The sequence below is a fragment of the Panthera onca genome, chromosome B2, assembly GCF_046562875.1.
Source record: "Panthera onca isolate mPanOnc1 chromosome B2, mPanOnc1 haplotype 2, whole genome shotgun sequence".
Lineage (NCBI taxonomy): Eukaryota > Metazoa > Chordata > Mammalia > Carnivora > Felidae > Panthera > Panthera onca.
Genome location: NC_138343.1, coordinates 42,078,905 through 42,093,662, shown reverse-complemented (window position 1 = coordinate 42,093,662; position 14,758 = coordinate 42,078,905). Strand labels below are relative to the sequence as shown.

Genomic DNA, 14,758 nt, shown 5'->3' with positions numbered 1-14,758 from the left:
GCTCAGCTACACAGGATTCAGATTTAGGAAAGGAATCAGGGCAGGAAAGAAGCGGAACTGCATACTCGACACATTTTTCTTTTAAGCAGAGACTCTTGAATACAAAACCTTCCTAGTTAGGAAGCGTTTCAGAGCAGAGGAAGAAGAAACATTCAGAAATCAGAAATTCAGAAATCAAAATTCAGAAATGGCTTCGATTTGTTCTAAGAGATGGCATTCAAACCACCACCGGGCACTTAACCGAATCCACTTAAGGAGGAAGGAATCCACTTATTACTGTGCTGGGCAAGAGAAATTAACTGGGAAGCTGGCGCCTCCTGTAACTCACACTGGAGACCGTGGTCTGCCACTGAAACAATAGCCACAGAGCAGTTTCTCCTGGTGATGACAGCAATGGGAGAAAAATCTACAAGAACAGTCTTCAGGGCACCCTGGCTGGTTGGGGACTGTCATCACACAGCTGGACATTAATAAATTCACACCAAGAAGAAAGAAATGAGAGGCACATTGTGTCTGATCTCAGAGTCTCGGCCAGTCCACTTTATATCAAAAACCCATGGCCTGGGCACTTGGGTGGCTCAGTTGGTTGAGCATCTGACTTTGGCTCAGGTCGTGATCTCTTGAGTTCAAGTCCCACATCGGGTTGTTTGGGATCCTCTGTCCCCCTCTCTCTCTGCCCCTCCCCTGCTCTCTCTCTCTCTCTCTCTCAAAAATAAACATTAAAAAAAGAACTAAAAAAAAAGTCCATGGCCATGTAGGTGGTCCCCAGAGGAATCCAATGCATAGAGACTGAAAATAGAATGGTGGTTACCAGGAACTGGGGGGAGGAGAAAAGCGGAGTTAGTGTTCAGTGGGGACAGAGTTTCAGTTGAGATTGACGGAAATGTCATGGACAGTTGCACACCACCGCAGCTATACTGACTGAATGCCGCTGAATCGTATGCCAAAAACAGTTGAAACGGTAAGTACATCGTATCTTTTTTACGGTAAAAATAAATTAAGAAAAAAATGTTTTAATGTTTTTGTTTATTTTCGAGAGAAAGAGACACAGAGCAAGCAGGAGAGGGGCAGAGACAGAGACAGAGAGGGAGACACGGAATCCAAAGCAGGCTCCACGCCCTGAGCTGTCAGCACAAAGCCTGAGGAGGGGCTCGAACTCGAGAACTGTGAGCGCCAAAGTCAGACGCTCAACCGACTGAGCCACCCAGATGCCCCTACAATAAAAATGAATTTTGGGGGGCGCCTGGGTGGCTCAGTCGGTTAAGCGTCCGACGTCAGCTGGGGTCATGATTTCGCTGTCTGTGGGTTCGAGCCCTGCGTAGGGCTCTGTGCTGACGGCTCAGAGCCTGGAACCTGCTTCGGATTCTACGTCTCCCTCTATCTCTGCTCCTCCCGTGCTCGCCCCCTGTCTCTCTCATTCTCAAAACTAAATATACACTAAAAAAAAATTTTTTAATGAATTTTTAAAGCCCATGACTATTGGAAAATCCATCCAGCCATCCACCTAAATGCGCTTTTTAGCCCCCCTATAGTTCAATGACAAGGTTTCTTTTTTGTAAAGTAATTTTTTCTAACTTTTTAAATGTATTTATTTTTGAGAGAGACAAAAGGACAGAGAGAAAGGGAGACACAGAATCTGAAGCAAGCTCCAGGCTCCAAGCTATCAGCACAGAGCCCGACGTGGGGATCGAACCCACAAACCATGAGATCGTGACCCCAGCTGAAGTCGGACGCTTAACTGACTGAGCCACCCAGGTGCCCCCCAATGACAAGATTTCAAATGGTGGAGAAATAAATGTGAGGACAAGGACACAGATAAGTACTGTGAAGAAAGTGAAGCCAGGTAGGGGACAGAGAGGCAGGGCTTGGGACCCAGAGCTTGCCAACGAGCTTATAGATGTCACGCTCTCTCCTAAGAACATCAGGAAGCAATCGTATACTTTCTTGGTTTGGGTTTGTTTTGTTTTGCAGGGAGAGATGAGATTAAAATTCAAGTGCTTTGTACAATGTGCCAAAGAGTTACTGCTCAATACATTTATCTATTATATAAAAGAGGACAATGTTCATTCAGAGCGAATAGAAGCCTTCTCATTTATAATTGAAATTTATCATTTCAGCAAAATTCAAGGGCTTTTATCCGCCTATTTTATTTATTTTATTTTTAGGATCTTTTTTTCATCCAGCCACAGTTTTGCATGAAAAACAATGTGGTAAGTCTTTGTTAGAAGTCAAAGAAAAACATTTATATATGTATATATACATATACATATACATATGTATATATGTAGTTGTGTACATGTGTATACACATGTATATGTGTGCACACATATGGGGGGACAATTTACCTTAAAATCAAATTTAAGCAATTTTTACAAATTTTTTTATTTACAAAAAAATCTTTTAATGTTTATTTATTTTTGAGAGAGAGAGAGAGCGAGAGAGAGAGAGAGCGGGTGGGGTAGGGGCAGAAAAAGCCAGAGACGCAGAATCCGAAGCAGGCTCCAGGCTCTGAGCTGTCAGCACAGAGCTTGATGCGGGGCTCGAACCCACGAACCGTGCGATCATGACCTGAGCCCAAGTCAGAGGCTTAACCAACTGAGCCACCCAGGCACCCCTAAGCAATTTTTTTTAACTTTTTTTTTTTTAATTTTGGCTTTGACTAAGGCCCAGCTAAAATCAGACCCAGGTCTTAACTTTGGGAACTAAAGAGGTAAGCAAAAATTTGGGGTGAGACCCCAAGGAAGCCAGCCTCGAACCTCAGTTCAGGGAAAGACAGCTCTTGACTGCTCTTCTCTACCTTTCCTAGCTTCTCCTCTGTGCTCTGCAGCTCAGCCCTCTACCCCAACTCCCACAGTCTGGATGCTTCCCCTGAGTTAAAACTGTCTGGGGAAAAGAAAATGTCAAGTGTCTTTCAGGCATCGATATTTCTGCAAGTCTGCTCCAAAGTAATTAATTACTGTTCCTTCTCAGTCTGCCAAGTGCCATCTAATACCTTCGATTGATCATTCCCTGTAGTCCCTTGCTGCAGTAAGGGTAACATCATCATCCACAGAACTGACAACCAGAATTAAATAATTTACCCGTTATCTATCAGCCTGTCGTCGAGGACAAGACAATGAGCCAACTCGTGCTTTTGTGAGCACAGATTCAATTTCAGAGGCTCCCGGCCACTCCTTCAGCTTTTCCCACTGCTTAACAATGAAAGAACAGATGTTATTTGCTAAAGACCCTTCTGATTCCTGGATGATATATCCCAGGTAATGTCTGCTTACCCACATCCCAAGAGGGTACATTGCTCACCCTAAAGTTTGCTGGATTCTGTCTCATGCATGGGAAGATCTTGGAATAAGAAAGAAAGGAGAAAGACAGAAATTTGAAATGTTCATTTCATCAGTTATATTTCTCAAGGCAGGAAAGCCTCTGAACGGGCTTTTCAGCTCGGGCTTTCATAAGACACAAATACCCCGCTTTTTAAGGGGAACTTAACACTGCCAGGAGCTAGAACATGGCCAGCATGATTCTGCTCAGCCTTGGGACTTGGCTGGGATGTCCCCACACACCCCCTACCCCACTATGGGGTCCCTGAGGGCACCTAGTAGCCATGCCATAAATATTTGTGGGACTGAACTGAATTTATATCCTCTCCATATTACATCAACCAAGTGGAGTACAACTCCTTTTTCTGCCAGCATTTGGAAAATTCCTGGGGATGCTTCCAAATAAGTAAAGTTGCCCCTGTTGGGCCTTAAACCTTGTCATTGAACTCTTTCTAAAATGCTTTGAATATTTTCTTGATTTGTTACCAAAATACAGCAAACATACTGTAACCTTTCCTTGATGTCCTGGGTGTATTCGCTGGCTTGTGAGTTTGGCTGCTCTAAGAGTGAGAGTAAAATGGCTTAAACAGGGGCGCCTGGGTGGCTCAGTCGGTTAAGAGTCTGACTTCGGATCAGGTCATGATCTCGCAGTTCGAGAGTTGGAGCCCCACATCGGGCTTTGTGCTGACAGTGTGGAAGTCTGCTTGGGATTCTGTCTCTCCCTCCCTCTCTGCTCCTACCCCGCTCATTCTCTCTCTCTCTCTCTCTTTCTCTCCCTCTCTCTATAAATAAATAGAGGAATAAATAAATAGATAAATAAATAAACTTAAAAAAATGGATTAAACGGAAAAGTTGGTTCTCTTGCCTGGAACAACACGGGAATGACTAGCACAGGGCGCCCATGTCGACTCCTTAGGATCAGAGTGAAGCTGTTTTCATCCCTTGCTGTTATCCCTGGGGGTTTCCCTTGCCCCTAAGACTGCGTCCCAGCCGGTGGACAGGAAAAGGCAGAGGGCAGAGCTTGTGTGACCAGGCACATCTCACTGTAAGAGAGACTCAGCAGCTGCAGTCCGTGGAAAATTTGGGGGGTCCTATTACCAAGAGAGAGAAAATGGGAACTTGAATGCTGGGGAGAGCTTACAGCGTCTGCCACAGACGGTGTAACTATCCTGTGCTTTGGTGGTTCCCGCAAGGACAGCTGAAATGCGCAGGACTGACTCCCAGCAAGAGCCCAGACCGCTCAGGTTTGTGGGTTCTTCTCCTCCATCACCGCGAGGCCATCTCTTGCTGTTAGGAATATGCTCGCTTCTAGCGGCCCCACTTCCTAAGGTGCCCGACGCCGGAAAACCAACTTCCCAAGCTTTTTAGGATGACACATTTTAAACGCGTGCAAGCGGGCATGCAAGCACGCGCTCAGACAGGAAGTCAGGAGAGGTGGTTAGCGAGATAGGTTCGGCAACCAGGCGGCCTAGGTTCAAATTCCCTCTCCGTCATGCACTGTCCTGTATATCCCTGAGCAAGTTACTTAACCTCTCTCAGTTTCTTCATTCGTAAAATGGGAATAATAATAGCAATTTATCTCATTGGGTTGGAAGGATTAACTAAGTTACTACATATAAAGCATGTTCCCTGGTACATTGTAAGCGCCCAATTTTTCATGTTTATTTATTTTTTTAATTAAAAAAATTTTTTTAACATGTATTCCTTTTTTGAGACACAGAGAGACAGTGTGAGTGGGAGAAGGACAGAGAGAGAGGGAGACACAGAATCTGAAGCAGGCTCTAGGCTCTGAGCTGTCAGCACAGAGCCCGATGTGGGGCTCAAAGCCACAAGCTGTGATATCACAATCTGAGCTGAAGGTCGGATGCTCAACCGACTGAGCCACCCAGGCGCCCCAGGAAAGCAATTGTTATTAATATAAATAAGTTAGATTCCACAGGCTCTGAGTGAGGGTGGGAAAGACCCTCCCTTGAACTGAGTTTTTGAGCTTTATGGCAGGACCTGTCACTGCTCAGGGGACCATTTTCCTCACTCCCACACTCTGGGCTGTGTCCCAGACAGTTAAAGCTGCTAGAAGCCAGAGAAATGGCGTGTCAATGGAGACAGGAATCAATTTGAATTTTGATATGTTTTATCTCACTCGCATCCTGATGCATTTTTAATAGCATCTCAAAGACAACGGAGTAAGCTGATAGCAAATGAAAATTGCATTAATGTTAGGATTCCTAATTCTGTGTTTAGCTTTCCATTCTCCAGACATCCTTACAGACAGAGGCCCCATTTCCAGAAGGGATAATGGAAGTCTGTGTTCTAATCTATTCAATACTTTTTGCGGAAGGGCTTCTCATCAGAAGTCTCTACACCAAAGCCAGAGTGACTCTCTCTCCATTCCTAAAAGCTCAAACGACAAGAAGGGAGCCACAGGGAAATAAGATACCCTTGACAAGTGGGCAGATTTGATTCCCAGGAACCATAAACATCACATAACGTCTGCTTCTGTAGTGTGTGCATTGAAAGACACTATTTTGCATTCCCCGAACTCCATGAAGGCCGGGGCCTGCCCAAATATCTTTGTGAAAGGAGAAGGATGTGATGACAAACATACCTGTAGAATAAACAAACAAAATTAAAAAAAAAAAGCGAAATAAAATCAGTGTCAAAATAACAGCAGAGCCACATGCATGACATTCGTTAAGACACAGAGTCCGTCTGTCACGGTGTAGTGCCAGCCTTTGTGACTGAAATTATGATTAGTCGGGAAATACCAAAGTCTTAAAGTCTTCCATTTTCATGCGTTCCAAGGAACTGGAGAGCACTGTCTCATGTCATTCTACATTCTCTCTTTTTACACTTTATTTATTTAATTTATTCACGTACATAGGTTGCAAAATCGAAAACTATAAAAGGTGGGGTGCCTGGGTGACTCAGTCACTTAAGCGACCGACTTCAGCCCGGGCCATGATCTCATGGCCTTGGGAGTTCGAGCCCCGCATCAGCTCTCTGCTGTCAGAGCAGAGACCACTTCAGATCCTCTGTCTCCCTCTCTCTCTGCCCCTCCCCCACTAGCGTGTGTGTGTGTGTGTGTGTGTGTGTGTGCGCGCGCGCACGCGCTCTCTGTCTCAAAAATAAATAAACAAAACAAAACTATAAAAAGGCGTACAAGGAAAGACTCGCTCCCACTGCTTCCCCATCCAGCCAGGTCCTACCTCCACTCCATCCCAACAGAAGCCACTCTTACGTCCTGTGTATCCCTTCCAGAACTGTACAAGCAAATATGTGTGTATTTTCTCTCCATCACTTTGTGCACGGTAAGAGCATACACTCACTCGGTTCTTTCCACTCTCGGAGATATTTTCACAGCATTCCAGAAAGCACTTCTATACCATTTTTTTTTATAATTTTTTTTTAACGTTTATTTATTTTTGAGACAGAGAGACAGAGCATGAACGGGGGAGGGGCAGAGAGAGAGGGAGACACAGAATCGGAAGCAGGCTCCAGGCTCTGAGCCATCAGCCCAGAGCCCGACGCGGGGCTCGAACTCAGGGACCGCGAGATCGTGACCTGAGCTGAAGTCGGACGCTTAACCGACTGAGCCACCCAGGCGCCCCTATACCATTTTTTTTAAAGTAAATTTTAACCCCAACATAAGGCTTGAGCTCACAACCCCAGGATCAAGAGCCAGCCACATGCTCTACCAACTGAGCTAGCCAGGAGCCTCCAGAATTTCTGTCTTCCAGGTTCTCTTAAGGAAATAAAACACACTACACAGCACCCCTGGCCTTGGTCAACACTGATAAGAGAATAGATTCTTTTTTTTTTTTTTAATTAACTCATGTTTGTTTATTTGTTTATTTATTTATTTATTTATGAGAGAGAGAGCACTAGCAGAGAAGAGGGGCAGAGGGAGAGAGGGAGAGAATCTTAAGCAGGCTCTGTGCTCAGCACAGACCCCAACGCAGGGCTCGACCCCAGGGCCGTGGGATCATAACCTGAGCTGAAATCAAGAGCGGGACGTTCCTTTTTGGGGAAGACACGGTCACAGCTACAACGGAGCTTTGGAGGCCCTGCTTCTGCTCCTGACTCACCGCTATTTGCTCTCACCGAGGAGCAAGTTGGTCAGGAAGCCGCACCTGCAGTCATGGGTTCTAAGGACACCGGGAAGATAGCCATGGGACCAGGGGTGGCGATTCACCAAATTAAAATTACTCTAACCACCCTCAACATAAAATCTTTGGAGAAGGTATATGCGGACTTGATCAGAGACGTATGGGCAAGTCAAACCCACAGCTGAGCAACAAAGCGGGGCTCATCAACATGCTCTCTGTGTATTGTTAACATGAAAACCACAAACCCAAAATGGTGTCGCTTAGGTTAAGGCCCGAAGTCAGTAAACCAAGACTTAACTACTTTAACTGCAATTTCAACCCCCCAGAAATGTGACCTTTAAACAATCAACACAGGAATTTCTGGGGCAGCAGTAGGAAATTCACTGAGAGACCCCTTCTCTTCCCTTTAGAAGGGCAACCTTGACTAAAACAATGGATTCTTCCTTTATTCTGCTCCCTGTCTACCTTTAAAAACATTTCCTTTTCTGTAGTCCTTTGGAGCTCCCCTCTACTTGCTAGATGAATCAATTCATGAATCAATTAATCAAGCCGATTAGATCTTTAGAATTTACTCAGTTGAATTTTTGTTATTCAACAACATCTTGGGGCACCTGTGTGGCTCAGTCAGTTGATCATCCAATTCGGCTCAGGTCATGATCTCACAGTTCATGAGTTCGAGCCTCAGGCTTTACACTGATAGCTGGGAGCCTGCTTAGGATTCTCTGTCTCCCTCTCTCTCTCTCTCTGCCCCTCCCTACTCATTCTGTCTTTCAAAAATGACTAAACATGGGGTGCCTGAGTGGCTCAGTCGGTTAAGCGTCCAACTTCAGCTCAGGTCATGATCTCATGGTTCACGAGTTCAAACCCCACGTGGGGCTTTTTGCTGACATCTTGGAGCCTGGGGCCTGTTTCAGATTCTGTCTCTCTCTCTCTCTCTCTCTCTCTCTGCCCCCTCCCCCACTCACACTATCTCTCTCTCTCTCTCTTTCTCTCTAAGATAAACAACCAAAAAAAAAAAAAGAATAAACGTTAAAAAAAAAATCTTGCCCCTTCTTCCAGCCTGTAATGCCCCCAATTTCGAATCCAAATGACCACCAAGGAGCCGATACCGATGCAAATGCACGAGGGTTTATTTGCAAGCTCGAGCTTGGGCCCAAGTATACCTGACACAGCGGAGCAGGGACTTGGACCCCTAGGTTAAGAGGCGTAGCAGTTTTATAGGGGCCAGTGGCCAATGAGATGGTAACACACACAGAAAGTTGCATAGTCATGTCAGTCCACATGTAGGTGGCCAATTGAATTACAATTTACCCTATAGTAACTGTTTGAACTAGCCTATCACTCCAGTCAGAATTGGCGCGCAAGTTTGGCGGGCAAAAGGCAGGGTTTACATTCTATGGCGGTTAGGGGTTCCGCATTCCTATATGAGCCAGTTTCCAATAAGGGTGTGCTCAGCGGCTTGACTAGGGTGGGGGTTATACATGAGATGGTGGGTGTAGCACAAAATGGAGTTAGTCTTGCTCTGCTTGTCCAGGGGGTAGGGGGTTTTTGTTAAATTCCTTGGGTCCCACAAGCCCCTCACAGTACCCGAGTATCTCAGGCCCACAACTGAGAGGTAGCTTCCCACACAACACAACCTCATCATTCACAACCACACTTAAATGAAGCTACTCAATCTTCAGCTGTTTTACAATACACATGCTCCTCTTCTGAAGTTAGAAAAAATTTAATAAATACTACTTTTTATTAATCAGTAAGTTATGATACCCTATTAACACATGGCCTACACGCTTTGCGTCTGTTTCTATGCTGTCTAAAACAAAGATCTCTAAATTCATCCTATTTCTGATGCATTTCACAATATGTTACAAACATCAGAAGAATTTACCCCTAAACAGTTCAGCCTGCATATCATCAACTAGACTCAACATTGGTGTAGTGTGGTTGTGTGTGTGTGTGTGTGTTTTATTTATTTTTTTTTTAATTTTTTTTAACGTTTATTTTATTTTTGGGACAGAGAGAGACAGAGCATGAACGGGGGAGGGGCAGAGAGAGAGGGAGACACAGAATCAGAAGCAGGCTCCAGGCTCTGAGCCATCAGCCCAGAGCCTGACGCGGGGCTCGAACTCACAGACCGCGAGATCGTGACCTGAGCTGAAGTAGGACGCTTAACCGACTGAGCCACCCAGGCACCCTGTGTGTGTGTGTGTTTTAATTATACACAGTGAAATGTTTTGACACGAGTCTTGACAAACACCTATGATACCTCCTTGGTTAGCCAAGATCGTGATGTACAATTTTCTATCTGCCAGCCAGGTAAAGTCTGCTTTGTTAGGGGCTGCAGCTGAGATGGCAAGAGAAAATCCCATCAGACTCAACATTAGTGACAAGTGGATACTTGATTTTGCTCAAACCAAAGATGCGTTGTAGGAATAGAATACACAGGAAAATGCCACTTTCCAAAGCATCAAAAATGGTTCCATGTACCAGCTGGGACCAGGGCAGATGAGAGGCATGAAAAACTCACAGGATTAAAATCCAAACAGAATTCGTAGAGACCATGAACTCTGAAAAGGGTCTGAATTAAATAGTCTGGGTACTCTACTGGCTATCTATCTCTATGATCACCTTTTCTTCTTTCTTAGCACCTCCAGTCCCTCAACCATGGGTTACTTCCTGACTCTTGCTACAGGTGGCATGCAAAGGTGTGGTTAGGAAGTCATGGATGGGGCGCCTGGGTGACTCAGTTAGCTAAGTATCTGACTTCGGCCTAGGTCATGATCTCAACGTTCCCAAGTTCCGGCCCCGTGTCAGGCTCTGTGCTGACAGTTCAGGCCTGGAGGCTGCTCCAGATTCTGTGTCTCCCTCTGTGTCTCCACTGCTTCCCCATTCACACTCTGTCTCTCTTTCTCAAAAAATAAATAAACTCTTAAAAAAAAGGAGGAGGAGGAGGAGAAGAAGAAGTCATGGAAAATACCCATGGGATAATTGGCTTAAGATGCCACACCTAATCCATCGGGTCACGTGAGGAAAAAATCTGTTAACAGAAGAAATGTAGTGTCCGGAAGGGAGAAGACCAAGGGTCAAAAAAACGTAAGTGTGGGTCTCCAGCCCTGTCCAGGGGAGAGTGTGCTAACTCCAGCCGAGGCAAACATTTCAGTTGGATTTGCAGCCCTGCATCTAACCACCCTGAGTAACATCGGCCACTAAGCCGATGTCCCACTAATTCCCCTTGCCATGTTGCTCTGCCCTTTAAGGAGGCTTCTGAAGATATTTGTTGCTCAAGCCCACGGGAGAGAAAATGCAATGACCATCTGCCCCAAGCGTCTGATCCGCTTGGCAGTTCCAGGTCTCACGCTCCTGGTTTGTTAGTAATCTAGCAGTGGGCTAGCAGGATCTGGGCACACATGAGACCCTCAGATGTTTTAATCTCTGGATTTGCAAATCTGAGAGCCAAACTCTGAGCCCTGGTACTATCATGCCATTTGGAAATCTTGCACAAGTGGCCGGCTGCGTTTCACGAGCTCACATTGCTATCTTGGCTCTCTCTCCCTTTAAATACCAAAGACAACAGGAAAACCGGTAAGCGATATATGTAATCTCTTTACCTAAGGAAATTCAAAGGTGGATTGTAATCACCCTCCTTCTTTCCCACTCTCCATACCTGGTCCCCCTTTTCTTTAATTTTTAATTTTTGTTGAAATCCAAGTTAGTTAATATACAGTGTAATAATGGTCTCAGGAGTAGAATTAGTGATTCATGGCTTACATATGACACCCAGGGCTCATCCCAACAAGTGCCCTCCTGAAGGCCCATCACCCATTTAGCCCATCCCCCCACCCAACACTGATCCAGCAACCTTCAGTTTGTTTTCCGTATTTAAGGTTTTCTTATGGTTTGCCTTCCTGTTTTTACCTTATTTTTCCTTCCCTTCCCCTATGTCCATCTGTTTTGTTTCTTAAATTCCACATAGAAGTGAAATCATATATATGTCTTTCTCTGATGGACTTCTATGCTTAGCATAATACATTCTAGTTCCATCCACATTGTTGCAAATGGTAAGATTTCATTCTTTTTGATTGCCAAGTACTATTCCATTGTATATATACACCATATCTTCTTTATCCATTCATCAGTCAATGGACATTTGACTCTTTCCATAATTTGGCTATTGTTGATAGTGCTGCTATAAACATTAGGGTGCATGTGCCCCTTCAAATCAGCATTTTTCTATCCTTTGGATAAAAACCTGGTAGTGCAATTGCTGGGTCATAAGCTAGTTCTAGTTTTAATTTTTTGAAGAACCTCCATACTTTTCTCCAGAATGGCTGCACCAGTTCGCATTCCCACCAACAATGAAACAGGGTTCCTCTTTCTCCACATCCTCGCCAACATCTCTTGTTTCCTGAGTTGTTAATTTTAGTCATTCTGACAGGTATGAGGTGGTGTCTCCCTGTGGTTTTGATTTGTATTTCCCTGATGATGAGTGATGTTGAGATCTTTTCATGTATCTGTTAGCCATCTGGGTGTCTTCTTTGGAAAAATGTTCATGTCTTTTGCCCATTTCTTCACTGGATTATTTGTTTTATGAGTGTTGAGTCTGGTAAGTTCTTTATAGATTTTGGATGCTAACCCTTTATCCAATATGTCATTTGTAAATGTCTTCTCCCATTCTGTCGGTTGCCTTTTAATTTTGCTGATTGTTTCCTTTGCCGTGCAGAAGCTTCTTATCTTGATGAGGTCCCAATAGTTCATTTTCGCTTTTGTTTCCCTTGCCTCCAGAGACATGTCTAGTAAGACATTACTGTGGCCAAGATAAAAGAAGTCGTTGCCTGTTTTCTCCTCTAGGATTTTGATGGTTTTCTGTCTGACATTTAGGTCTTTCATCCATTTGGGTTTATATTTGCATATGGTGTAAGAAAGTGGTCCAGGTTCATTCTTCTGCATGTCGCTGTCCAGTTTTCCCAACACAATTTGCTGAAGAGACTGTCTTTATTCCATTGGATATCCTTTCCTGCTTTGTCGAAGATTAGTTGGGCATACGTTTGTGGGTCATTTCTGGGTTCTCTGTTCTGTTCCACTGATCTATGTGTCTGTTTTCGTGACAGTACCATACTGTCTTATTATTTGCAACTTTGCAACACAGCTTGAAGTCTGGCATTGTGATGCCTCCACGTTTGGTTTTCTCCTTCTACATTACTTTGGCTATTCAGGGCCTTTTCTGGTTCCATACAAATTTTAGAATTGTTTGTTCTAGCTCTGTGAAGAATGCTGGTGTTGTTTTGACAGGGATTGAATTGAACATATAAATGGCTTTGGGTAGTATAGACCTTTTAAAAATATTTTTTCTTCCAATCTATGAGCATGGGATATTTTTCCATTTCTTTGTGTCTTCTTCAATTTCTTTCATAAGCGTTCTATAGTTTTCAGCGTATAGATATTTTACCTCTTTGGTTAGGTTTATTCCTAGGTATTCTATTTCTGTATGTTGATTTTATATCCTGCGACTTTGCTGAATTCATGTATCAGTCCTAGCAGTTTTTGGTGGAGTCTTTCAGGTTTTCCACCTCAAGTATGATGCCATCTGCGAAGAGTGAAAGTTTGACTTCTTCCTTGACGATTTAGATGCCTTTTATTTCTTTTTGTTATCTGATTGCTGAGGCTAATGGTGGTAAGAGTGGACATCCTTGTCGTATTCCTGACCATAGGGGGAAGCTCTCAGTTTTTCCGCATTGAGAATGATAATAGCTGTGGGTCTTTCATATATGGCTTCTATGATCTTCAGGTATGTTCTTTCTATCGCTATTTTCTTAAGGGTTTTTATCAAGAAAGGATGCTGTATTTTGTCAAATGCTTTTCTGCATCTATTAAGAGGGTCATGTGGTTCTTATCCTTTCTTTTATTAATGTGATGTATCATGTTGATCGATTTGCAGATATTGGACCACCCCTGCAGCCCAGGAATGAGTCCCACTTGATCATGGTGAATAATTCTTTTAATGTATTGTTGGATTTGATTTGCGAGTATCTTGTTGAGAATTTTTGCATCCATGTTAATCAGGGAAAATCATACCTGGTCCCTCTGACCCTTTTACTCTTTCCTGTCCCACCCCAGCACAAATGTGCCTCCAGCGTCCTAATTCCAAGCCAGTTAGTCCTCCGCAGTTTCCCCCTGAGGCCTCTAAATTGCTGGAGGGGTCCCCTCAGCCTTTCAGGTCCCCATCCGCTAAAGGACTCTCACTCCTTCCCAGCAAACCTTGCACAATACAAGTAAAAATTTCCCCCCAAAAAAGATGGTGAAAATTTCAAATACAAAGAAGAATTGAATGAATTATACAGTAAGCACTCATATACTCACCACTTAGATTCTACAATTGTTGACATTTGTCTGTATTTGCCCTATCCCCTTAGCACACATCTATCCCATCCATCAATGAATCCATTCTATTTTTGGTGCAATTCAGAGTAAGTTGGAAATAGCAGGACACTCCATTCCTCGACACTCTGGCGTGCTTATCATCAACTACACTCTATTTGTTTAGGTCTTTTAAAAAGCACTTTCCAGGGGCACCTGGGTGGCTCAGTCGGTTAAGCGTCTGACTTCAGCTCAGGTCACGATCTTGAGGTCCGTGAGTTCGAGCCCTGCGTCGAGCCCTGCATCGGGCCCTGGGCCAATGGCTCAGGGCCTGGAGCCTGCTTCTGATTCTGTGTCTCCCTCTCTCTCTGCCTCTCCCCCGTTCATGCTCTGTCTCTCTCTGTCTCAAAAATAAATAAACGTTAAAAGAATTTTAAAAAAAAAAGCACTTTCCACCCTCTTTACTCTTGTTATCAAAAATAGTTCAACTTTGCTTGCATGCTCAGTGTTGTGTTTTTTAATCATACACTGTGTACTCACTTTCAGTAGCATATGTACTAAAACTAAAACAATACAGAGAATAGCATGGCCTCTGCACAAGGATCACATGCAAATTTGAGAAGTGTTCCATAGATTTTTTTTTATTATTATTATTATTACATACTGGGGCACCTGGGTGGCTCAGTCAGTTAAGTGTCCAACTTCGGCTCAGGTCATGATCTCACAGTTCACGAATCCAAGCCCCACGTCGGGCTCTGTGCTGACAGCTCAGAGCCTGGAGCCTGCTTCAGATTCTGTGCCTCCCTCTCTCTCTCTCTCTCTCTGCCCCTCTCCTGCTCCCACTCTGTCTCTCAAAAAATAAATAAGTGTTAAAAAAATGTTTTTAAATAAAAATAAAAAATAAATGTTTTTAAAAAAGTAAAAAATAAAACATTTCTTTTTTTTAATTTTTTTTTTAACATTTATTCATTTTTGAGACAG

At 43.9% G+C, this 14,758-nt stretch overlaps 1 non-coding gene across 1 annotated transcript; it reads left to right on the top strand.

Annotated features, from left to right (window-relative positions):
- The first annotated feature begins 14,309 nt into the window (after window positions 1-14,309).
- LOC132668093 (U6 spliceosomal RNA) lies at window positions 14,310-14,414 on the top strand. Its single transcript, XR_009605463.1, has one exon. It is a non-coding gene; the product is annotated as a U6 spliceosomal RNA (small nuclear RNA).
- The last annotated feature ends 344 nt before the right edge of the window (window positions 14,415-14,758 follow it).